The sequence below is a fragment of the Lissotriton helveticus genome, chromosome 8, assembly GCF_964261635.1.
Source record: "Lissotriton helveticus chromosome 8, aLisHel1.1, whole genome shotgun sequence".
Classification (NCBI taxonomy): Eukaryota; Metazoa; Chordata; class Amphibia; order Caudata; family Salamandridae; genus Lissotriton; species Lissotriton helveticus.
In genome coordinates this window covers 238,009,640-238,037,336 of record NC_136069.1, presented here as the reverse complement: position 1 = coordinate 238,037,336, position 27,697 = coordinate 238,009,640, and positions in this window count along the sequence as shown.

The window sequence follows — 27,697 nt, the reverse complement described above, 5'->3', positions numbered from 1 at the left end:
TATTTTCTTTATTTTTTAAGCATTTTTTTTTATTGTGATTGTGTTTCATAATTTATTAAACTTTCTAACATTTCATTGTCAGAAATTTCATAATTATCATGGAATATACATTGTAGTCTCTGAGGGTGTAAAATGTCCTCATTTTCAAGGAGGTTATCTACTGCTTGTACACATTGCAGTAGTTCATTGTCCCAAGTTTCATCGAAAAATTCAATATCATTTTCATCATTGATTTCTTGGCTGCTCTCTTGCAGGACAATTTGAAATTCAACTTTCTGTTCGCCTTCCATTTTGCCTGAAATTTAGATTAAAAAAATATATCTTAGTAGAGATAGGGCACTGTTGGGATTAATTTTGGGCAGTGTATAGTATCAGAGTGGAAGTAGGAATATAAAAAAGTGTATGTGATTTAACGTAAGTAAATTCATAATTATACAAGAGAAGCCTAACTCCATCCATAACTATAACAGAGAAGTCTATCTAAATCTATAACTACTACAGAGGGATAGTATATAACTATCAGAAAAAGTTTACCATATTAACTTATAGTGCACAATCTACTTCAGTTTTAAAAATAAAAACTTACCTTTAGATAGAATTTGAAGGAATTAGTGAAAATCCTATTGAAATGTACACCAAGAAGTAGTAGTCAAAATGGCTGTGTTTTCTTCTCTTCCTTTATATATATTCAGGTATATAACCAATCAAATGTCAGGTAAAAAAAGTAGAAAATGAAAGTAACATTTTAATTGGTTGTCAATTCCAACACTTCAGATGTGTTTTGTGAAGTAATTTACCTCACGGTATTTAGAGAGGTCTACAGGCTAAATGGCTAAATGGAATTCCAATCAAATTTGTGAAAACGGTAGGGATTGGTATGTAGTATGAGCTAGTCTATATTTGGTGAAATTGTCTCCAGTGGCTTTTCTGTGAACTACTTTCCCACCTTTCCCACCTTTTTTGATGGTGCGCTTCCCAGGGAGCGACCCGGTACGCGAACCGTTGAGCGCCCCGGTTCGCGAACCTTAAGCGTAACGGGAGTCCACCATTTTGGGTTTCGGTCGAATTAAGATACAAGATGGAGGGCAAATAATGTTCAGAATGGGTAGAAGGGGGCACGGTAGACTTATCTTGACCCCTTAGGTTTTGTGAGGGTGGCTGAGGAGGCCCATATGTGCGGAAAAAAAACATTTTTTTTTAAATTTTGCGAGGTTAGCTCCCGGTTCGCGTACCGGGTAGCGCCCCAGGGAGCGTACTTTGTTGAAAATTAGTGAAAAATGTTAGAGTAAAATAATAATTGTGAGTGATCAGATGTAGGTTAGCTCTGAGAAGAGCTTTTGGGTTTATGGTACATTTAGGTACTTATAAGTAGGTACCAATGCACATTCTTAAATTCAGAGTGAAAATTCTGTTGCCCTCATCTGAGAAGTGAACTCCATCTCCTCTGTAGATATCTTGCATGTAGTAACGCAAGTTATTGTTGTACAGGGAGCCCATTCCATGGTCTCTCATGTAAGCTGAAACAGATTTGGTTACATGCTTCCTCGACTTCTCAATTTGTGGACAAAATTGGTTTGACCACCTCCATTTCTGTCTTTGGCATATATTTGAATATACCAAGGCAGTCTGAGGAAAAAGTGCCATTAATTGCTCAAAGGTGTCCTTTAAAAGCATTTCCAGACCTACACCAGTCAAAGTGCCCAAGTCATTACCTCCACAGTGCACAATTAACAGGTCAGGTTTGGGCAAATGCATAAAGGTTTTCACCAATGGTATCAATTGGTGACATTTTAATCCTCTGTGGCCAAACCACTTAATTTCCACATCTTGTGAATTGAGGTTAGGTAAATTCCTGTTTTCAGTGTACCTTTGAGCCCAGTGAATATAACTATGTCCAACAATCCAGACAGAAAACATGGTGAGAGAAGGTTCTCCTGCAGTCAGATGAAGTGTGGCAGTTGAAAAAATGAGAGTTTAAAATGAAAAAAACCTGTAGAGTTTCTGTGTTCATGAAGCAGTAACAGTGATTGGTGGATTTTGATTGCTGAAAACAGAAAGTTAGGGTGCACGGATGAGTTATTTGAAAGATGTATTTTGAATGGTCAATAAAAAATCATTAAATGAAAGAATGCACTGGATATGCAGGTGCACTGAGAGTTCAGAGTTCAATTGCAACATTGTTGTGTGAACTTGCAAACACCAGAAGTCTTCCAAGAGGTGGTTGCTATGCAGAAAAGGCATGAAATGGCAGAGGGGGGAAGGGTTTTCATTTGAAAAAAAGTGAGGGAAGAGTTTTGATTGGGTGACATGAGAGATATGTGTGAAGAATTACAGCATTTCTGTGCTTTTGATAGCTGCAGACTCTGGAGTGCATACCTTTTGCTCTGCTGAAGACAAATTGGTGTGTTTCTGAGACTGTTTTCAAACTCAAAGTATTTGCTAAGGTGAGAAAATATTTCTTTATTTTAGATAGAGAATAGTGTGCTTTAAGGAGAAAATTATGAATTATGTGGCGCAAATTGCTTGTAAATATGCTCCCACCTGTGCAAGGAAAATTTAGATTTTTAATGTTTGTGTTACATAGCCATGTTAAAAGTGATACAAACATGCTGCAAAGGCAATTAAAACACGCTTTTATGTGTCTTAAGGACATTTTAAGTAATTTTCCCATGTGCAGTGTTTTGAAATTATGATTTGAAAATCGTTTTTGGGGAAAAGGAATTGTTTTTAAATGTATGACAAGGACATAATGGTGTATGCTTCTTTATAAGGCAATTGACTGTACCTGATGTTATTTTTCCCATTTTAATGTAAGACCTTTCTCTGTGGCGCAAATTGCTTGTAAATATGCTCCCACCTGTGCATGGCAAATTTAGATTTTAAATGTTTGTGTTACATAGCCATGTTAAAAGTGACCCAACCATGCTGGAAAGGCAATAAAAAAACACTTTCATGTGTCTTAAGGACATTTTAAGTAATTTCCCTGTGGGCAGTGTTTTCAAATTATGAATTGAAAATCGTTTTTGAGGTAAAGGAATGTTGTTAAAATTTATGTTCGCCATATGCCCCCAAATTTCTTTTTCAGGGGTGCGGCAGGGTGTTATTGAGACACCCCTACACCATTGGAAAAATTCCTAATTTGCGATGAGCTAATTGCAAATTGCACCTTCTTTCATATGGGCATCCTGGCGCATGGAAATGAATGGGTAATTTGCAATTAGCAATTTGCTCATCGCAAATTTGGAATGGTAAAGAATCGCTATTTATTCCTTAAAATTCGCTATTTTGGAAATGCAAAATAGTTATATGATACATATGGCGGTTGATGTCTAACAAGATAAGAAGCTTAGGGATAGATTTATGATGACTGGCGCAATGAAGTGGACATCACTTACTTCATTGGTAGAGCTTTACATGTATTATGTCCTCTGTATTCTTCATCAAGCGTAACTTTAATCTGCAATCCTGAGTAGGCCTCACCTTAAACAAACCTCTGGATAGGCCACATCTTATCGTCATCCTGAATTAATCATTTAAAATGCTAGGGACATATTTATGATAGGTGTATGCCTCTTTTGCGCCACTTACAAAACACTGTCCATGGGGAAATGACTTAAAATGTCCTTAAGACACATGAATGTGTTTTTTTAAAGCGTTTGCAATTTTTTTGGGTCACTTTTAACATGGCTATGTGACTCAAACAGTCAAAATCTAAATTCACCATGCACAGGTGGGAGCATATTTACAAGGAATGTGCTCCATGGGGAAAGGTCTTATAATGTAATATGGGAAAAATGACATCAGAGACACTGAAATGCCTTATAGAGAAGCATACACCATTATGTCCTTGTCATAAATTTGCAAACCATTACTTTTCCCCAAAAACGATTTTCAAATCATAATTTGAAAACACTGCACATGTGGAAATGACTTAAAATGTCCTTAATTCAAAATGTACTATTCCTTATTATGCGTTTGCACTGAAGGATTTGCAAATTTTGCGATTCCTTAAATGCAATGTATCAAACAAAAAATATGTAAAAAATGACATTAAGGATTTGGAAACTACCACCAACTTCTAGTTGGTGGTAATTTGCGAATTCTTTTCAAAAAGCATTTTTTTCCAAAAAACAAAAGGTGCCATATGACGCCCATACATGCCCTTAGGGCATGTATGTGCGCCATATGCCCCCAAATTTCTTTTTCAGGGGTGCAGCAGGGTGTTCTTGAGATACCCCTGCACCCTTGAAAAAATTCCTATTTTGTGATGAGCTAATTGCTAATCGCAAATTGCACCTTCATTCCTATGAGCCTCCTAGCCCATGGAAATGAATGGGTAATTTGCAATTAGCAAATTGCTCATTGCAAATTAGGAATGGTAAAGAATTGCTATTTATTCCTTAAAATTCGCTATTTAGGAAATGCAAAATAGTTTGATGGTACATATGGTGGTTCATCTGTAACAAGGTAAGAAGCGTAGGGATACATTTATGATGACTGGCGAAATAAAGTGCAAATCACTTACTTCATTGGTAGGCCTTTACATGTATTATCTCTTCTGTATTCTTCATCAAGCGTAACTTTAATCTGCAATCCTGAGTAGGGCTCACCTTAAACAAACCTTTGGATAGGCCACACCTTATTGTCATCCTGGATTAATCATTTAAAATGCTAGGGACAGATTTATGATAGGTGTATGCCTCTTTTGTGCCACTGTGCGTCACTTTTATGATGCAGCGGCGGTGCTAATTTGCAATTAGCAATTTGCTCATTGCAAATTAGGAATGGTAAAGAATTGCTATTTATTCCTTAAAATTTGCTATTTAGGAAATGCAAAATAGTTTGATGGTACATATGGTGGTTCATCTGTAACAAGATAAGAAGCTTAGGGATACATTTATGATGACTGGCGCAATAAAGTGCACATTACTTACTTCATTGGTAGGCCTTTACATGTATTATCTCCTCTGTATTCTTCATCAAGCGTAACTTTAATCTGCAATCCTGAGTAGGCCTCACCTTAAACAAACCTCTGGATAGGCCACACCTTATCGTCATCCTGGATTAATCATTTAAAATGCTAGGGACAGATTTATGATAGGTGTATGCTTCTTTTGTGCCACTGTGCGTCACTTTTATGATGCAGCAGCGGTGCAAAAGATTTGCTATGAGGCGACAAAATTACAAATTGATGCATTTAGGCAGATATGTCATGGTGTAAAAAAAACGTACCACATGAAACCGATGCAGCAGTGATGCAAAAGATGCACCATGTCGCAAGACAGGCCTCACTTGGGGCCATATGTATCAAGCTAATTAGCATTCGCAAAGATCAAAATTCTACGAATTTCGGCCTTTGCGAATGTTAATTAGACAAATGGTATGTATCAAACAAGTTTGATGCAAAATAAGGAGTAGCAAAATTTGCTATTCCTTATTTTGCAATTGCACTGAAGGATTTGCAAATTTTGTGATTACTTAAATGCAATGTATCAAACAAAAAATATGTAAAAAATGACATTAAGGATTTGGAAACTACCACCAACTTCTAGTTGGTGGTAATTTGTGAATTCTTTTCAAAAAGCTTTTTTTCCAAAAAACAAAAGGTCCCATATGACGCCCATACATGCCCTTAGGGCATGTATGTGCGCCATATGCCCCCAAATTTCTTTTTCAGGGGGTGCAGCAGGGTGTTCTTGAGACACCCCTGCACCCTTGGAAAAATTCCTAATTTGCGATGAGCAAATTGCTAATCGCAAATTGCAGCTTCATTCCTATGGGCCTCCTGCTGCATGGAAATGAATGGGTAATTTGTAATTAGCAAATAGGTCATCGCAAACTAGGAATGGTAATGAATCGCTATTTATTCCTTAAAGTTCGCTATTTAGGAAATGGAAAAAACTTTGATGATACATATGGCGGTTCATCTCCAACAAGATAAGAAGCTTAGGGATAGATTTATGATGACTGGTGCATCACCAGGGATGTGTCAGTCATCCTGCGCCGCTGTTCCGCCACCCATGGTGTGCTGCATTTACAATGCGGGGCATCATGGGGCAAAAATGGCACAGATGCGTGACGTATCTGTGCTGTAAAGGTAGTGATTGCTGGAGTTGTATCGCAAGTGCGATGCAGCTCAAGCAAGGCTCAGGGGTGCCCCATCTCCACAATGTTGCGTCAAGACCTATGCCTGCTTAAAGCAGGCGCAGGGTTTTGACGAAGCTTTCTCCTATCTAATTGTAAATACGGCACAACATGGGTGGCAGAGTAGTGGTGCACGTTAACTGGTGCATGCCTGGGGATGTGCCATTTAACATAAATCTGCCCCTTTACATTTAAGTATGTGCAGGACACACAGAGTCGGTGAGGCTTATCCAAGGTTAAGAAGAGATGAGTCCTGTTCACTGAAAATTTAGACATAGTCTTCACCTGCTCAGCATTGCTGGACATGGCTAAATAATAGCTGCAAAATATTACTCTTGTTAAACAATTTTACTATTATAATCTCTGAGATTTGTCTCTTACTCTGCAACATCTCATTGTTGTTATCTTTCTTTAAAGATAAAGACAACATCAACATGAGCGACAATCTGCAATCAGTTGATTTTGACCTCATCATTGAACTTGTAATTGAAACATCAGTGGATGTTGATCCTTTGGATGATTTAAATCCTGAGGATGAAGAAGAGCGTGATGAGGATGCAGATTTGTCCGAATTATATGACATAGGGTGGGAAGCTGACCTGCTTGAGCCTATGGAAATATAAACATTTATTTTTAAAATTTATAATTAATAAAAAGTAAAAATGTAAACCGTTTAATTTAAAAATAAAGACACCTTCAAAAACAGGTTATGTGTAGTGTCTTCAATAAAATATTAAAATATGCTCATAAAATTAGATCAGATTCACATATAAAATAGCACAGGTAACATAAATATAAATGTCATTTCTTTTCTGCTATTTCTGTATTGTAAATTTGCCAACGACTAAAAAATCTTCTAATTAAAATGTCAAGTAGTGTGTTAAGTTTTTGATCACTGTTATTGATTTACTGTTTGGTAATAATGGTTAATAACATTTTTTATTATATTTTACCACAGATTCAACTGCAGATCATTTCAAGATTTCACCATGCCAACAATAGAAAGACAGAGAAAGGCTGCAAAACGTCAAAGACAGCAGGTGAAAGAAAATAAGCAGCAGTCCTCTAACAAAAAGATTTGTCAAGTCACGAAGAAAGCACCGGGTAAGAGCACAAAATATTTCATAAGAAATATGTGTAGTAAAAAAAATATTACTACAGAAAATGTTTCAGTCCATAAAACGAGAAGGAATTCAAATGGAAAGGAAAGGCCAATCAAAAATGTTACTGCTAGAGCAAGAGATAACTCTGTGCATGATAGTAGAAGGAAACAACAGTTTAGGGAGATTCGTAAACGAATGTTCCGCAACAGGATAATTGGCAATTTGTTAAAAAATATTAAGAAAGGTCAACAGAAACTGGTTTTTTATAAGAGAAAAAAAAAAGTTGAGAAAGTTATTGATCAGGCATTTGAAATTAAACGTAAGTTATTTATTTTGATAATCAATAGAATTAGGAAGCTAAACAAGGCAATTTATGATTTCAAAAGAAATAGTAGATGGAAGAGAATAGTTAATCGTAGTAATTTTTGTGAAGTTTTTTCTGGAGAATGGATGCATAGTTCAAGCTGTGAGGCATTTTTTAATGAGGAGAGTTATTTCCAGGATAATGATTTGGTGCATGCAGTTGACACCAGTGGTCGTGCTTATGAAGTGAAAGATGGTTGTCCAGTTGAAAAAGAAAAACTTGTGACAACAGAGACAGAAGAGGTGTTAGGTAATGAGGTTTTAGGAAGACGTGCTAAGGGTCCTGTCTACACCTGGAAGTGTAGTAGTATTTGTAGTGTGCGACAGGATTCCATCAATTTGCTTTGTGATTTTGTACGGTCATTTAATAAGAAAAGTTTGAAGCAGAAAATAAGGTTGTTGCAAGAATTAGATCCTTGCAGAGTGAGAGAAGTGACAGGTTTGCATGGTCATTCACTGGCTTGTCTTTCCAGGAGAGTATGCCAGAGTGTTTTTCATCATTTCAGGATGCTAGCAGTGCATCATAATAAAGTGAGGAAATTAGTTAGAATGTTGTATTATGCTAAGAGTCCAGCAATTATGCTTAAACAATTATGTGCTGCTCTTTTGCATGGTTCTGAAATAGATGTGAAGAATATATGTGAAGAAATTGAGTTTTCTTACTTTGGAAGTAAAGAGGAGAATGTTGAAATTGACGAAGAAGAAGCGGGTAATGTGGAAGATAGTGTACAGGTTTCCAGTACAGATAATTTCCAGAGGGAAATTGTCACATTTCAGGTCAAATCAAGTGAGAGGTCAAATTTCACTTGTGTGTGTTGTCGACGCACTTATTATAAGAATCAGACTAAGTTAGTGGATTTATATGAAAAAAGTGAAAGGGAAAATAATAGTGAATGGAAGGATTTCGCAACATACTTGATGGTAGAAAATTGTTTTGATTTGGGATTGGATCAACGTGTGTGTACTTATTGTTGTTGCAAATTAAATCAAAACCAGATGCCTGCTAGAGCAGTTCATAATAATCTGGAATTGGTTGAGATTCCTTCTGAATTGAAGGATTTAAATACTTATGAATCTATTTTGATTCAAAGTATCCATCCCTTTCAGGCTATTGTAAGAATGGAGCCAAAGACAGGGAAATTGCCTCCATCAGATTTACAGAGAGGATTAAAGGGAAGAGTTGTTTATTTGCCTCTAGATTTGAAGAAAAACATTAACACAATTGGAGTAGAAAAAGTGGAAGAGGAACCTCTGGTTATCTTAGTTAATGGGGTTCCGACAAAGAATAAGAAAATATGGCAAGATTTAGTAGATGTTAGGAAAGTTAAAAAGGCAACATTGTATTTGAAAAAAAATAATAAATACTATAAGAATGTATATGTTGCAGAAGAGGAAGTAAGTGAGGAAGAGGATAGCGATTTGTGTGCTGGTCAAATTGAGAAAGTAGAACCCTCTACTAGTGAAGAAATATATGAACATTATAGTGTTCATCCTTTGCATTCCAAGGAAGTCATGGGGAATGCTATTGAGTTGTTTCAAATGAAACAAGCCAAAGGGAGTCCCATTAGTGTTTGGGAGGAAAGTTTGGAAGCTCGGTGTTTCCCACAGCTTTTTCCAACAGGTCAGGGAGGAAGATATGATGAGCGACCTCATCAAATTCCTGCTTCTGAATACCGGACTTTGCGATTGTATGCAGGAGATGCTAGGTTTCGACAATGCATTCCTTATTTGTTTCATCTCCTGTTTGAAAGCGAACTGTCTGGACTGTCATATGCAGTGAACCACATCTTGAAAAGTGGTATACACATGCAAAACATCTCGGCAAGTGACTTTATGGATAAAGTCAATGTCCAAGACAGTATTTTGGATTCTCACCTGATTAATCTCATGGCGTGTCAGCGTGGTACTAATGAGTACTGGTACCGTCGTCATGGTGATTTAAAATGTATGCTGAGGAACTTAGGTACTCCCACATGGTTCCTCACTCTGAGCTGTGCCGAGTATGGCTGGGAAGACTTACTTGAATTTCTACGAGAGGCAAATGCTAACGTAGATAACATCGAATTCAAGACACCCGGAGAACTGTGCTCTTTGGATCCAGTCAATGTATGTAGGTACTTCAATCATAGATTTGAAGCTATGATGTCTTTCATCATGAATAAGAAGAATCCACCTCTTGGAGAGGTGTTGGATTTCTTCTGGAGAAAGGAGTACCAAGCAAGAGGTGCTCCTCATATACATATGTTGCTGTGGATCAAGGATGCACCTAAATTTGGAACGGATCCAGAAGACTCAGTGATGAGTTTCATCCAACAGTATTCTACGTGTGCTGTTCCAAACGCAAAGGAGAAGAAAAGCCTAAGAGAAAAAGTTCTGCGTTTCCAAAGCCATCGATGTGGAAAGTACTGCCGTCGTAAATTCCGAAACAAGGACAAGTTCTACACCAAATGTCGTTTCGGCTTTCCACGACCGGTGATTTCTAAAGGAAGAGTAAACAGTTTGATGTCTTCGCTGAGACACAATGTCATGAAGAAATCACCTAAAAACACATACAATTTGAAGAGGAACGAAGAGTCCAAGTACATCAATGACTACAACCCGGTGATTTTGTCCATGTGGAATGCTAACATGGATATACAGTTTGTGGCTGATAATTGTATGGCTGTGGCTCGGTATGTGACGTCTTACATCACCAAAAAAGAGAAGACAGAATTGAAGGATATGTGGGAGGACATTTCCCATGAAAAGAGCCTCATCAAGAAGTTGTACAGTTTCAGTCTGAAGATGTTGTCGCATCGAGAAATCGGATCGTACGAATGTTCTGACCGGTTGTCTTCAGCAAGTCTCTATGCCAAGTCCAGGAGTATCGTTTGGGCGAGTCTTGGTCTTGCTGCAACGCGTAATCGAGTTCTCAAACCTGTCCGGGAAATTGAGTATTTGGCGGAAAAGGAGCCAAACAGTACCGACATTTTGAAGACCAACATGTTGGATACATATTATCCAAATCGAAGCATTCACCTTGAGAATGTTTGTCTGTATGAGGTTCTTCAAAATTACATATTCAAGAGGAACATCAAAGAAGATACTGAGAAAGGAGTGTATGCTGTAATAGGAAGTGAGGGATGTCTGGTCAAGCAAAGAAAATGCCACTTGGTAAACCATCGAAAATTGAGTGGCGAATCTCCTGAAAAAAAGGAGTTTTTCTATTTAGCACTTTTGCAACTTTTCAAGCCTTGGCGTGCAGAAGAGGAACTGCTTGGAGATTTCCTCTGTTACGAAGACTCTTTCAATGCTGCCAAGGAGACCATAGAATGTCCTGCTTTTCCCAAATATGTAGAAATGTTGAATGCGGAAATTGAGCAGGAAGCAACGATTGCAGCCGAGATTGCCAGAGACAGTTCTCAGGACAGTCAGAGTTCTGCTTCATTGAGTCAGGATCCACTAGGAGGACCTGTTATCGAAAATGAAGCTGCCACTGCTATGAATGAAGTGGAAAGAGCCATGGCACATGCTCAGGAGGATGCGGTTAACTTAGAAGAGTTGGAAAGACAACTCAACGTTGAGCAGAGGAAAATATATGACGAAGTTACCATGCAAATTGATCATGGATTAAGTCATGATAAGAAAGAGTGCTCATGTACGTCGTTGAAGCCTGTCCGACTGTACGTGAGTGGAGAAGCGGGAACTGGAAAAAGTTTCCTCATTAAAGCAATTTCATACTATTTGCAGGAAAGGACAGAGTCATCGCTGTCTTGTGTTGTCACTGCTCCAACTGGACTGGCAGCACATAATATTAAAGGGATTACTTTACATCGTTTACTGATGCTGCCAGTGGAGCATGACAACAAATTACAATATCGCAAGCTATCTGGAGATGCTTGTTTTGAAGTTTCAAGAATCTTGAGAAAAATGAAACTTCTTATCATTGACGAAGTAAGCATGGTTTCCAATGTCATGCTTGCCTTTGTGCATTTGAGAATGCAAGAAGTTCTCAAAACAGAGTATGATGTGTTATTTGGTGGCAAACACATCATTGTTTTTGGAGATCTTCTGCAGCTGACACCAGTGAAAGGGCAACCTGTGTTCAAAATGCTCACGCATGAAGATACCAGGAAGTGCCTAGGCAGCATTGGCAACGTCAATATATGGTTAAACTTCAATTATGCTGAACTGCATGAAAATATGCGTCAGGCGAAGGATGAAGTTTACAAGACTATTCTACAAGATGTTAGAATTGGAAAAGTGACCGAGCATGGGAAAGAAGCTTTACATGCACGATTACTGTCAAATTTATATCCAGAACAAGATGTTGTGCCTGAGAATATTTTTCAGAAAATTACTGAGAAGAAATCTGGAATATGTTTGATGCCAACTCTTGCAGAATGTGCCAAATTTAACAACAAAATGTTGCATTTAGAAAAGCAAGAGATTGTGAAACTGGAAGCTATTGACAGAGTAGAGCATATGGGATCAACAATTATTTTGTCTGAGAATCTGAAAACAAAATTGGATTCATTAGAGAAAAGTATATCTAAAACTGCAGGTTTTGAAAAGACTCTGAATGTGTGCTTGAACTGCCGTATAATTTTAAGAAGGAATTTACATGTTGAAAGAGGTCTGGTAAATGGATCAATGGGTAATGTTGTTGATTTTGTGAAATACAGAAATAGAGATGGAATTGAATTTTTAAAAATTAAATTTGATGGCATTGAGGAAGTACAGCTAATTGCTCGTTGTTCTGCTAGATTTTTGCTTGTAAAAGACTTATATGTTCGCCGTAAGCAGTTTCCTGTTTGCTTGGCATATGCGGTGACAATCCACAAATCGCAAGGTTTAAGTGTAGACAGTGCATTGGTGAATATTGGCAGTTCTGTGTTCAAGGAGGGTATGGCATATGTGGCATTGTCACGAGTTAGAACTTTATCGGGATTGTACTTGATTGAGTGTGATGTCACAAACATTTGTGCTGATCTAGATTGTGTTAAGGAATACAATAGGTTAAGAAGAGAGTATGCGCCACATTTGCCTCAGTATCCTTTGTTTGAGAAACGTGTGGTAGGCCGGAAACGAAGAAATGTGACCAATACTGGGGAGGTTGTAGCAAAAAGACGAAAAGTCGATGAACCTAAAATTACAAGCAGAAACAAAAAGGATTCTGTTGAAGATGTTGTTGGTTTTCAATTTGAAAACAGTTCTGGTGTCAACTGCTATGCTAATGTAGTGGTTAATGTTTTGTTTTCTCTAGAAAATGTAAAAGAAGAGATTGTGGTCAATTCTGATCAAAGATTTTGCAGTTTGTTAAATTCTGTGTTAGAGAAATGTAGCACTGATAGAAGAAACATAGAAAGTGTGTCTGAAATTCGAAATCTGTTAGACAGATGTTCAGGCCAAACACAATTCTCTCAAAATATTCAGCAAGATTGTCAGGAGTTTTTAATGTATATGCTTGATGTATTACATGCTGAAGGTGTAGATGTAGATCAGCTGTTTGGGCTTTCTTATCAATGGCAGCATGACTGCGAGAACTGTATGGTATCAAGTACTACTAGTGTAGACTCAGAAAGATTTATATATTTAACTTTGCCAGACAGTAAATCAGTCTCCTTTAATAAGCTAGTAAAAGCAGCTGATCACAACATGGAGTGTAGCCAATGTAAATCTGAAATGATGTCCACATTATTTATACGAACATATGGCCAGTATGTCATTTTAATGTTCCAACGATGTAGGCCTGATGGAACAAAATGGACAACTTTAATTAAAAATTTTGTAGCTTCGCAGTTGTCAATATCAGGAAGGACTTTTGTAACTGCAGCAATTATATATCATGACGGCCCTTCAATAACATCAGGACATTACACAGCTTATTTAAGTCTAGAAATGGCTGGTCATTCTGCAATGATTCTGTTTTAATTTTCAAAAAAAAATTGCCGTATGACCTTAAAAACTCTTACCTGGTGTTTTTAAAACCAACATTTTAGGGAAATAATCTCGGGATGTGCTCTGTGGAATTTCAAGAAGTTCTAATGGCTCCTACACAATTTGGCCTTGAGGATAAGTGTAGTTCAGAGACATAACTTCTAACCATAGGACTGGACGTCATGGAGAAATACGTGCACTTTGAATGAGTTCAGAAAAACTGTTTCTTTTTATAAGCTAATTGAAGCAGCCAATCAAAACATGGAGTAGAGGGAATGTAAGTCTGCAATGCTGTCTACTGTTTTACATTGCTTTGTGATTGAAAGTGATGTAGAGAATTAAATAATTGTAGTAGTCATAGAGGTAGTGTAAGTCTGCTTCATAGTAAGCAGTATCAGTGTCATAGGAAATGTAGAACATGACTGAGCAAGAAGGGGAAGATATTACTATTCCAGGATTGTGAAAATGATCTTCAACATTTTAATTCTGAAAGTTGCGGAAATGCCAAATGACGGGATTGGCTTACAAGAAATCCAAGAGTTATAAATGGCTCTGACCAGATTTGGCTTTGTGGAAACTTGTGGTAGAGAGCAAGAAGTCATTTATTGTATGTAACGTGTTTTTAAAAACGATGGAGATTTTCTTTCAGAAAGTGGCGGGCTGAAAGTAATAACAGCACAAAAGAGTGTAAGCTGTTCATAGGACATCCTTGGACGTCATGGAAAGTAAGTTAACTTTAAGGAGTTCTGAATTTTGATTTCTTATGTTGTATGGGTTTTTTAAACACAATCATTTTGATTGTGTTTTTTTTTCCCCGCTGTTATATGATGAATACCTTCAAGTCACTGTTTTTAGTGAATTTTGATACATTCTGAGAACAGCAAAAATAAACCATTTAACATGTATAATTAATTCTGTACTGTTTGCATTTATGATGTATATGTAGAACTGTGTAGGAGGCATGGAGAAGGTGAGGCTTCTGTAAGTGTCAAAGTTGTTGCATGCAGTGCTGCACTTCTGCGTATTCTTTCATATGCTAGACTACATCTGCACAATGAGATACCTAAGCAAAGGAAACACAAGTGATGTGATTGTGAAATGAGCAAAATAAATTGCACGAATTTCAATTACATCACCTGTGTTTCCTATCATTACGAATCACATTGTGCAGATCAAGTTTAGGTCTGTCCAGGGAAACATAGGAGGTTTGGACTTTGTTGAAGAGTGCAGTGGACATGACTCACTTCATTGGTAGACCTTCACATGTATTATCTCCTCTGTACTCTTCAACAAGTGTAAATCTCATCTGCAACCCTGAGTAGGCCTCACCTCAAACAAACCTCTGGATAGTAGACATCTTATTGTCATCCTGAAGCAATTATTTAAAATTTTAGTGTCTTGCGACACTTTTCTGAAACAACAGCAATGCAAAAGATGCACCATGTTTTAAGATAGGCCTCACTTCATCTGCATCAAGATACTGTTAGTTTAAAATGTATATCTTTAGGACTGTGTAGGGGGCCTGGAGAAGCAGAAGCTTCTGTAAGTGTCAAAGTTGTTGAAAAACTGTTTGTCCTTCAATCTTTTCCCTTGTCTTTTCTAATTTTTAAATACATGTTTTAATATTTTTCAAATGTTTGTTCTCTCTTTCACAGATTGAAAGTATAAAAACAAAAAGTGAGTAATTTAACGACAATTATAAGGTAAATATTTTGTACTCTTTTCGTTACATTTCTATCACATTTAACTACTATTAGTTCCACTGCTTCATTTCTTTAACCCTCAGTTTCCTGCCTTTGCTACTTCCCTCATTCCTTTCTCTATTACCTACTTACTCAACTCCTTCCACTCTTTTTCTCAGTCCCTCTCTTCTCATAGTTCCTCACTCTTGTTCACTCACTCCGTCTCTATTACTCTTAGTGTCTTTGACTGATCACTCTATCACTACTTGTTCATAATGCTTTCTCTGTGTAGTTGAAGCACACTAAGGGGAATATTATGAACACAGCCAATAAAATTATTGCTCTTTTTATTGGCAGAAAACTGGTGCAAAAGTGGTTTTAGCGGCAGTTTTCTGCCACAAAAGCAGCTTTAGCGACACATTTCTGCCAATAAAAGCTGCAAAACTTTTATTGCCTATGTTGATGATATGGCTCTATGTTACTTACATTTCTTTGCTGTTTCAATTAATCTTTTTCTGTTATTTTTTGTTTTCTGTTTTCTATTTTTTCTCTCTGTTATTACTCATGTTTTAATCTTATTTTGAACATTCACTCACATTCTCCAAGAAACTCTTCTTTGTTAATGTTATACTCTCTTTTTTTTTCTTTCACTTCGTTATCTATTTTGTTTTTCACAATTATACCCTCTTCTGTCTTTTCTTCGGTAAATAGATCTATTAAACAGTATCTCTTCTTTACTCCCTATAGCTGTCTTTCTTTTAACATCACTCTCTGTTTACTTTCCTTATACTTACACTTTTTTTTTTAAAACATTTTTTTTGGTTAGCTCCCGGTCCGCGTACCGGGAAGCTAACCCGGGAGCGAACCAAAAGAAATAGAGCTTGCCAGAGTGCTAAACATTCTAGCAATTTTTTTTGAAAGGGAAGGTAGTTCTGAAAAGAACTTTTTTTTAAATATTTTTGTTGTTTTATATTTTTTTTTTATTTTTTTTTTATTTTTTGTTTTTTTTGAACGATTTTATATTTTTTGGGGTTTTTTTTGGGGGGGGAAACAACAAAAAACAGGCGTTGAAAAGGGCTCAACAGGAGCAAAAAAAAATTACTGGGGGCGGTTAGGGCAATCATGGTGTTCATACGCCAGGTTGAGTGCATTGATGCTCATGTTGCCACAAGCTAATAATGCACGACAGTGCATACATAAGTGAATCATGTGCCCAAAATTTTCTTGAATATTTGGCACAGTTTCCCGTGCCTCTTCTGGTGTTAGAGAAATCGGTATTGTTGGTCTGGCCACAGGAGTTGGTCTTGGATTGTCCTGCATATCCCTTATTTCCGCCCGGCTGTAATTTAGTGGATGCTTCCTTGTCATGTGCCTGTGCATTGTGTGATTTCCATAGCTATATTTTTTGTCCGTCCCTCTGGACAATTGTTCTTTGCATATGCGGCAGGTGACATACCATGCATTGACTTTTTTTTGGCCAGGAGGGATCGAATAAAACTGCCAGATGAAACTGGCTTTCTTTCTGGAAACCCGGGGCAACTCTTCTAAGAACTGTGGTTCTTCTCCCTCCTCATCCATTTCTTCATCTTCCTCCTCAGTGTTGGTAATGACCTGGGGAGGTGGTCCTCTCTTCCCATGAGGAGGTGGAGGTGGTGGTGGGGGTGCACCAGCTGAAGCAACCAATGAAGCCATTTTCCAACAAGCAAAATAGGTCTTCCTCTCACAATGATGAAAGTCAGAGTGAGGAAAGAAGGAGGGGTTTTCATCATTTGGGAAAAACAATACTTCTCAACCAATGAAAAGTGTTATTTTTAGGTCACCTGACCTAGCCTTACATCATTATGAAACCAAAAGTGAAATGAACCAATGAAAAGTTTTATTAACAAGTCACATGACCTCTCACGCTCATGTTACGCGCTGCGGAACGCGCCCCGGTTAGCTTCCGGGTCGCTGAGCTTCGCGCCTCGGTCCGCGCCCCGGGACACTTCCGGGTGCGCTAACGCGGTATGTCACAAGACGCATTACGCGGCAACGCGATACGTCGCGCTTTCGCGACGCGCCCCGGTTAGCTTCCGGGTCGCTGAGCTTCGCGCCTCGGTCCGCGCCCCGGGGCACTTCCGGGTGCGCTAACGCAGTACGTCATAAGACGCATTACGCGGCAACGCAATACCATCACTAAGTTGATTTTTTACCGGTTCGCGGACCGGGTCGCGGCATTAAATTGAGCTAACGGGAAGCTTCCCGGTTCGCGGACCGGGAGCGAAACAAAAAAAATATTTAAAAAAAATTATTAATAAACATATAAAATATATTTTTGGATTTAAATAAGAATACATTTTACAGCTTTTGATATTTGCTATTAAAAAACCATTGAAATTCACTGAAAAAACCATAGGTTATAAACCATATATAGTTAGGAATTTGCATTTACAAAACCTTGAAAATTCACTGAAAAAACCATAGGTTAGAGACCATATATAGTTAGCTGGACATTTTATTGACATAAAACCAATGAAATTTCATATATAGTTAGTTGCACTAACTATATATCGCGCACCCGCAATCCACTGCTGATGATGTCACATATTACATCATTCATGACATGGTCAGTGACATCACTGATGACATCACTGATGACATCTCAAATGACATCACTGATGACATCTCAAATGACATCACTGATGACATCATGACACACCAATACCAGTTACTACATACGCACTCACTGATTCCTACATCTACACACACATTCACTCATTCACCCATACAATCACTCATACATACAGTCACTCATTATTACAACACTATCATATGCACTCATACACCTATGCAGACACTCACACACTGCCACTCATCCATGGAGTCACTCACACACCTAGTCAGTCCTGTAAAGAATCAATCACACTTCCATTTCCTCATCTATACAGTTAAACACAGAACACCATACTTCAGTGACATCACTGATGACATCACTGATGACATCTCAAATGACATCACTGATGACATCTCAAATGACATCACTGATGACATCATGACACACCAATACCAGTTACTACATACGCACTCACTGATTCCTAAGTCTACACACACATTCACTCATTCACCCATACAATCACTCATACATACAGTCACTTATTATTACAACACTATCATATGCACTCATACACCTAGTCAGTCCTGTGAAGAATCAATCACACTTCGATTTCCTCATCTATACAGTTAAACACAGAACACCATACTTTTCACACATATACTAACACATACTTACTCTCTTATACAATCACTGATACAAGTACACATTGATATACACAGAGTCACACACCTCCCAGCCAGCCACACACACACTCAGTCTTCCATACATCCACTCATTCTTCAATATGTAAAACATATTTAAACTTTACAAAAACACACAGACACTAGATGATGTCATCAGTGATGTCATTTGAGATGTCATCAGTGATGTCATCAGTGATGTCATTTGAGATGTCATCAGTGATGTCATCAGTGATGTCACTGACCATGTCATGAATGATGTAATATGTGACATCATCAGCAGTGGATTGCGGGTGCGCGATATATAGTTAGTGCAACTAACTATATATGGAATTTCATTGGTTTTATGTCAATAAAATGTCCAGCTAACTATATATGGTCTCTAACCTATGGTTTTTTCAGTGAATATATATATATATATACACATACATATATAAACATATATAATCTGCATATCTATATAAATACAAATATAAATACATGCATACATATACATATATGCATACATATGCATGTTATTTACATGAAAGTTTGAAAAACACTATTAAAAGCAAAGCTAAAAAGCCACCTCATTACAAACAGAATGGCTTTAACTTAAACGAGGGTGAGATCTATTGCATTTTCAATGCCTGTTTACTTTGGTTCCATCAAGAAGGCATTCAGATGTGTCACACATTTGCCATACATTCTGAATGTTAGCACTCTAGTTGCTCATTATATCACTGTAGTAAAGCTACTGCTCACCAGGGAAGTCTGCTGCTGGTATTCAAAGTGCATGTTTCAGTCTGCATGTCAGAATTTGTTTAATGAAATAGAAGAGGATTTGAGAAGTCACTCAAAATGTGCCCTAATTTTTCTTTCTGAAGCACTAATCATACTTTCTATGGCAAAATGAACCCCCTCATTTTGTTCATTTTTAAATTAAATGTTTGCAGACTTACCACTTCATTCCAATCAAGATGGCTTCTGGTGTGCCATACTTTTGTCATAAGTAAGACTGTTAGCGCTCTAATTGTTCTTTAGAACACTCTGGGACATTCTGTCATTTGGCTATACTTGGGCTACATCTGGGTGATATTTGGGCTACGTTTGGGCTCTTTTGTCTCTGGTGGGCATCCTGGGAGACTGCATGTAAGAATTTTTTAATGAAATAGAAGAGGATTTTAGAAGTCACTCAAACTGTGCCCTAATTTTTCTTTCTGAAGCACTAATCATACTTTCTATGGCAAAATGAACCCCCTTATGTTGTTCCTTTTTAAATTAAATGTTTGCAGACTTACCACTTCATTCCAATCAAGATGGCTTCTGGTGTGCCATACTTTTGTAATAAGTAAGACTGTTAGCGCTCTAGTTGTTCTTTAGAACACTCTGGGACATTCTGTCATTGGGCTATACTTGGGCTGGGCTCTTTTGTCTCTGGTGGCCATCTTGGGAGACTGCATGTCAGAATTTTTTAATGAAATAGAAGAGGATTTGAGAAGTCACTCAAAATGTGCCCTAATTTTTCTTTCTGAAGCACTAATCATACTTTCAATGGCAAAATGAACCCCCTCATTTTGTTCCTTTTTAAATTAAATGTTTGCAGACTTACCACTTCATTCCAATCAAGATGGCTTCTGGTGTGCCATACTTTTGTAATAAGTAAGACTGTTAGCGCTCTAGTTGTTCTTTAGAACACTCAGGGACATTCTGTCATTGGGCTATACTTGGGCTACATCTGGGTGATATTTGGGCTCTTTTGTCTCTGGTGGCCATCTTGGGAGACTGCATGTCAGAATTTTTTAATGAAATAGAAGAGGATTTTAGAAGTCACTCAAAATGTGCCCTAATTTTTCTTTCTGAAGCACTAATCATACTTTCTATGGCAAAATGAACCCCCTCATTTTGTTCCTTTTTAAATTAAATGTTTGCAGACTTACCACTTCATTCCAATCAAGATGGCTTCTGGTGTGCCATACTTTTGTAATAAGTAAGACTGTTAGCGCTCTAGTTGTTCTTTAGAACACTCTGGGACATTCTGTCATTGGGCTATACTTGGGCTACATCTGGGTGATATTTGGGCTACATTTGGGCTCTTTTGTATCTGGTGGCCATCTTGGGAGACTGCATGTCAGAATTTTTTAATGAAATAGAAGAGGATTTGAGAAGTCACTCAAAATGTGCCCTAATTTTTCTTTCTGGAGCACTAATCATACTTTCTATGGCAAAATATACCCCCTCATTTTGTTCCTTTTTAAATTAAATGTTTTAAGAGTTACCACTTTATTCCAATCAAGATGGCTTCAGGTGTGCCATACCTTTGTAATAAGTAGGACTGTTAGCGCTCTAGTTGTTTTTTAGAACACTCTGGGAAGCTGCAGTAGAACACAAAGTAATCAACTGACAGTCTCTGTCCTTGTTGGATGTACATGTTTTACTGAGAATGTCAGACTTCATTCTCACATGACTGAGAAAGATAATGTGAATTTACAGAAGATATGCTTTCAGTTTGGCTTATAGAGCTCCTTCCAAACCACTGTCGGAAAAGCATGAGACAATAGTTTTCTTTCAAACATGATTCATGATATCCCAGCAGAAGGCTTTTTCACATGGTAAAATCACCACAATTCCTAAAATGAGTATGATACCATCAACAAATGATTTATAATGTAACTAAAGACCTAAAACCTTCTATTAACTGCAATGCTTTTTTAATGAGGTGCTATCATGTATATTGGTCCCAAGATGGCTGCCAACACTTCTGGGATGAAGAATTTGAATTTTGAAAACAATTATTTATTTTGTTTGCCTTGGGGGTCCTTGTGGGACCCCCTGAGCAGGCCTAGGGGGTCAGGGTGCTTCTACCCTGCCCCCTTTTTGAGTTCTACATGTTTGTTTTTCAGCGTTCCTGTGCCTCAGTCTACCGAGGTACAAGATGGCTGCCAACAATTTCAGTTTTGGAGTGATGACAGACATTGACAGCCAAGTTACAGAGTACTGTAAGCTTACAGTAAGCGTACAGATAGCTTATATAGATATATATGTGTTTTTGAAGTTAATTTTCATAAAAACCATTGGAGCAATTTTCACCAAAGATAGAAAAGGCACTTCTGCATACCAGTCCCTACAATTTTGCAAAGTTTGGTGTAATTCCATTCAGCGGTTCGGGCTGTAGCCTTGTCTATTCGTCCTATGGAAATTAACATGGGGAAAACACGTTTTGGTACCCCCCTTTTTTCTCGGCCCCCGCATGACGAATCCCCCCGAAACTTCCAGGGAAGAAGCGGAGCGGAGCTGGCCTAAAGTTTGGAAAATTACACGCAAATTCCTCAACTGGTGCCAAAGTTATTCCCAATAGAATGTTGCGGATTTCCTATGGTAGCAAGGTCCTAACTATATATACCTACTGGCTATCGCCAGTAGGTAACATATATATTGTTAAAAAACCGAGTAACTCAATATATAAAAACGAGAATTGCAAATGTGTCATGATGATAAAATGTTGACATCTCGCATATCTGATTTTACTTGGGATAAGGAGTGAATATATTGTATGTGGGAATGGACGACATACATAAAATCGATCGTATTCATGATAACATATATCACTCCAAGATGGCGCTGGTGAATGCAAGTAAGCTATAGTCCTTCCTTTATTGCGGGGATAATGTTTTAAATACATGCCGATGTCTAGTGGCCACTGACATCGAGAAAAGCTGTATGCCGAAACGCGAACACGTCTGTCTGTTGTTGAGAAAATAAAACAACCTTTGGATATAAGCCCCGTGAGTGTGGATAATTCTTTGGCAAGTGGGGAAGAATTTGGAGCACAATAATTGGCGGCGTCCACGACCCCTATCCATACCCATCGAAGAGTGCACCGAGGACTGTGGAAACAAAGGAGCTGTGCCCTGAACGGGCATTAAAACGGCTGCACCGCGCCTACCACAAGGAGAGAGAAAGAAGCTGTACTAATTGCGGGGAACGATGAACAGCGTGTCGGAAGAGGCGCAGCGAGTCGGGATTACCGCGATTGGGTGAGCTAACAATCTCCTTCTGTTCTGAAGAATAAAAGACAGTTATATGTTATATGTGGCAGCGCGACGTAAGGGGCAATATCACCAGTAAAAGGTTGCCAGACTCAAATAATCAAAGTGTCTTAGACAACAGCCATTAGACGAGAGCATGTTCTGCGAATCAACCAGGCCTGAAGATGCCAAAGAAATGTTTAAAAAACAAAATGTGGGTGGAGCCCAAGCCAGCATGCCGGATCCGAAACAACCCAAGACGAGATTCAACGATATAATGTTGAAATTAGAGCGTCCATATGAATGCGAGATCAGAAAATGGTGGGAGGCCACAAGCTTACAGGGATACATTGAGGTGGATAGAGTCCCAAGAGGACTGAGGGTATACACTGTCCCCTAGTATGAGAACCCTGATCCCCAACTATTGACTGATTGGGCGGAACACACGGCCCAATATTGTAAAGGAACATTGGGATTGTTGGTCAAGTACCCATGGAGTGACCGCGATAAGACACTAGCGGAGATTAAGCAGCTGGAAGAAGATTTGCACAAAGAGGAAGATGAAAAAAAGATAACTGAAGCAATGGAAAATGAAACCAAGATTGTCAAAATACGAACAGAAAATAAAATCTCGCAAGCAAGAAAAGTTTCAAAGAGACGAACGAGACTATACACAGGCCAGAGTGCTAACTTACACCAAAAAATTCGATGTCTCTCGCAAAGAACTGAGTTCAAAATCAAAAACTGGCAGCACAAACAGCTGTGACATCGGAATCTGATATGACGGGTAATGAATCTAACGATGAACCATCGGTGCAAGTCGCAATTGGATCAAATAAACAGACCCCTTTTCAGACCGAGTTCCAAGTCATCAGGCAATCCTGGCTACGAGGGGGGAAAAACATGCCCCCAGAAACAACCGTAGAAAGACAAGAAGATCCGGTGGTGGTAGGAAAGCCCAAAAGCACAGCCTGGACCAACCGCAGGAGAACCAACAGGAGATAGTGGAAACAACTAATCTCACGGTGGTTAATTTAACAACAAGACCACTTACTGACTTGGAAAACAAAGTGCTAAGTCTAGGATTGACATTCTGCCCTGATTCCCGTCTTGAATATACCCAGACCAGGATCGATCTCTTTAATTTTGTAAGAAAGTTGAAACTACACAAGTACTTCAAAATCAGAACTCATTTGAAGGATAACAAAAAGCCAACAGCGAGACTAACAGCTACTGACGACCTTGTTGTCAACGATCTCCCAGGCTTAGAAGTACTGGAGGATTTAAGGAATGAGGAAATGATGGATGATGCAATGAGCCAAGATGTGGTACAACGTGCGATCAATGTGGGGATAGAGCAAGATCGAGAAGAAAGTCCATTTAAGCCATGCTCTACCTTCAACCCACAGATGCCATTTGATGCCCTAGATATTTTTTCAGAGGCAATGATGAAGGATCTGCTACAGTTCCGAAAAAAACAGAGGACACACATTAAAGGAAGGAATCTTTCACAAGATGAGAAAACCGCATTGAATACACTGGCTAATGACAAGTCCATTATAATAAAACCCTCGGACAAGGGAGGGAATGTGGTGGTGCAAACAAGGGAACAATATCACCTTGAAGCTATTAGGCAATTATCGGATGGTAGTTGTTATCAAAAAACCACTTTCAAAGTATACCAACAAAGTATCCAGGCATATGATGAACTTTTAAGTAAGTGGTTTAATAAAGGAATGTTTGGGAATGAAGAACATCTATATGTGCGCAACTCCAACCCTACTTTCCCTACCTTTTACCACATTCCCAAAATACATAAAGACAAATTGCATCCCCCTGGGAGACCAATTGTGTCTTCGGTCCAGGGATTGACGGAACATATTTCAAAATTCCTTGATTATTTTTTTGGCAACATTGGTGACCAAGCTATCTTCCTATGTGAAAGACACTAAGGATTTTTTTGAATAAAATCCAAAATGTACAATGGCAATCTGACTACCTACTTGTTGTACTTGATATAACAAGTCTTTACACCTGTATTGAACATTCAAAGGGAATAGAGGCGGTTACTGTCTACTTAAAGAAAAGGCAGTTAAGATATGCACAACACAACTGCATGTTGATTGAGTGTTACAAACAGGTGTCTGGTACGGTGATGGGCACCTGCTTCGCTCCCAGCTATGCGAACTTGTTCGTTGGCAGGTGGGAGGAGCAGGTGCCCAGAACCTACAGGGACGACATATCGGGTGGCTCGTGATAAAATGGCATCGATACATCGATGATTTATTTATCATCTGCAAAGGACAGAAGAGACTGCACGTCACTACATCGCTAATTTAAATGACAACGACTACAACTTGCACTTCTCGGGGACAATTAGTCCAGTGGCGGTGGACTACTTGGACCTGAGAGCGCAAGTTGTTGGGGGCAAGATAGAGACTTCTTTATATCGAAAAGCCACGGCTGGTAACTCGATACTGTATGCAACAAGCAGCCACCCCCGCAAACTAGTGCAAAGCATCCCCTATGGGGAGCTACTTAGACTCAGGAGAAATTGCACACGCGACTGTGACTTTGAAAATGCACCATCTGAGAGTGTAGCCAGATTCATAGTAAGGGGTTACAATCCTGTCACCCTGAACAAAACATTGTTCAAAGTAAGAGCAATGACAAAGGATATTTTATTGGGTCAAAACAAGAACAAGAAAACAGAAGGAGGCAAGTTCCAAGTGATTACCCCATATTCAGCAGAGGCAAATCAATTAAAATACATGCTGAAAAAGAACTGGCACATCCTCAAAACGGATAATGTCATAGGGGAGGATGTTCCCAATTTCTCTTTGGTCACATTCAAAAAGGCCAGGTCCATCCGAGATCAACTGGTACGAAGTCATCTAGAAAAGATACCACCTAAGACCAATACCCTCAAAGACATGAAAGGTTTTTTCCCCTGTCATAAATGTAAGCGTGTTGTAACAGCAAAAGAGCGCTTACATACACCTTCCAAGACACCGGCATGGTCAAGAAAATATGCAAGTTTATTACTTGCAGCACACCCTATGTGGTGTACTGTCTTGTCTGCCCCTCTGGGTTGTGCTACATAGGTAGTACAGTGCACCCATTTAAAATACGGATATTAGAGCACATGAGGGCAATAGACAAGGTGGACCAAGCATACCCGGTTGCAAGACACTTTGCGGAAAAGCACAAAAGTGATCGGAATCTGTGCTTTGTTTTGGACTTGATTTGGTTCCTGATAATATCAGAGGGGGGGGACCGTTTAAAGAAACTTCAGAGATTGGAATCGAGGTACATTATTGACCTCCATACCAAAACCCCTTGGGGAATGAATAGTGGTGAAGATCTCATGGTTCTTACTGGTACATGAATAAGGAATTGATGACACTGCCATAGATGCGGGGACTGTGATAACTCTCATGGTATACTTGCGCGTGTATACATGTGTATTTGTATTTGTATATATGTATATAAGTAATATTGTTTTAAGGTGAACCAGGATGAAATAATGTCATCATTTTGGAGCATAGATCAATTTGAAATTATAATCCTTTTGTCGAAGAAGGCGTTGTTTCTTGGTGGGCTCTATAAACACAAATATGAATTGATATGAAAAAATGTAAGAAAAAGATGTACTAAGAAAAAAAGTATAAGAATGTTTAAATAGAAAAAAATGATATGCTAATGGTTGACTTGTTTGAATACAGACCTGAATTACATCTAAGGAAGGATAGCAGCCGATACACGGCTCAATTTTGTTAAAAAACCGAGTAACTCAATATATAAAAACGAGAATTGCAAATGTGTCATGATGATAAAATGTTGACATCTCGCATATCTGATTTTACTTGGGATAAGGAGTGAATATATTTTATGTGGGAATGGACGACATACATAAAATCGATCGTATTCATGATAACATATATCACTCCAAGATGGCGCTGGTGAATGCCAGTAAGCTATAATCCTTCCTTTATTGCGGGGGTAATGTTTTAAATACATGCCGATGTCTAGTGGCCACTGACATCGAGAAAGGCTGTATGCCGAAACGCGAACGCGTATGTCTGTTGTTGATAAAATAAAACAACCTTTGGATATAAGCCCCGTGAGTGTGGATAATTCTTTGGCAAGTGGGGAAGAATTTGGAGCGCAACACCGGCGAAGAAGGAGACGGACCACGAGGCTCAGGTATGATGTCTTTTTTAATCGCCTAACAGAGAGCAGCTACGCATTTCAGGCTTAGACGCCCTTGTTCACACTGCAAGTGTCAATACATTTTGTTGCTTTTTTTATATCTTTTGGTCGTGCACACTGATAGTTGATGACATCATTGATCACATGATGATAAAACATGCTATATATTATTTTCAATTTTTCTGTTTTTTTCTTTCAGAATAATTCCATTATGCATTGTAAATTCATCATGTGATTTTTAGAACTAACCAAATATATAATACAATTGTAATTTACATAGCTTCATGCATAATTTGGTGTGTCAAATTCTTTTTTTACACTTTCTCTATTTTTCGAACTGATTTGTTCTCATGAATAATTCTGTCTGTATAAATACATGCAATCTGACTACACACTTGTATAAATATTTTCTATTCTTTGTAGTTTTGCATACCCGGTCACATGATAAGAGCTTTATAAGCACGCTTGTAATCACGTTGTGGTAACTACTTCCTCCTGGGACCAAGGCTAATCTGTGCTGAAACGTAAGGAAAAGGAAGAATGCGATGCTGGGACTTTGAATAAAAGCTGTGTCCTCAGTAGTGGGCCTCACGTTTGGAACTACGTTTATTTTATGGGCTGCTCCGTGCCCATTGGTGAGGCCGCCCTGTAGGGTCGGGGGCCCCAGAACTGGAGAAATTGCTGTGGACTTTTAATGAGGGGCATGACCCACTCACACGTTCAGCCTACTAAGGAATGCCACTGTGTGAAAATGTGAACGCGTGTAGGAAGGGATTCAGAGGGGGAAGACATTCCTCTTTGATCGTGCTGAGCAACAGAGCTTTGTTCGGGCCGGTTTGGAAATAACATCACTATGACAAACAACTCACCTGATTGGGAAACATAAATCTCCAATAGATCAACAGTGCAGATGCCAAGTAAGAATAGCAACACTTGTGATTGAAATGAGGACTGCCAGATTTAAAAACTGCAAGTACAATGCACTGTGGGAGCC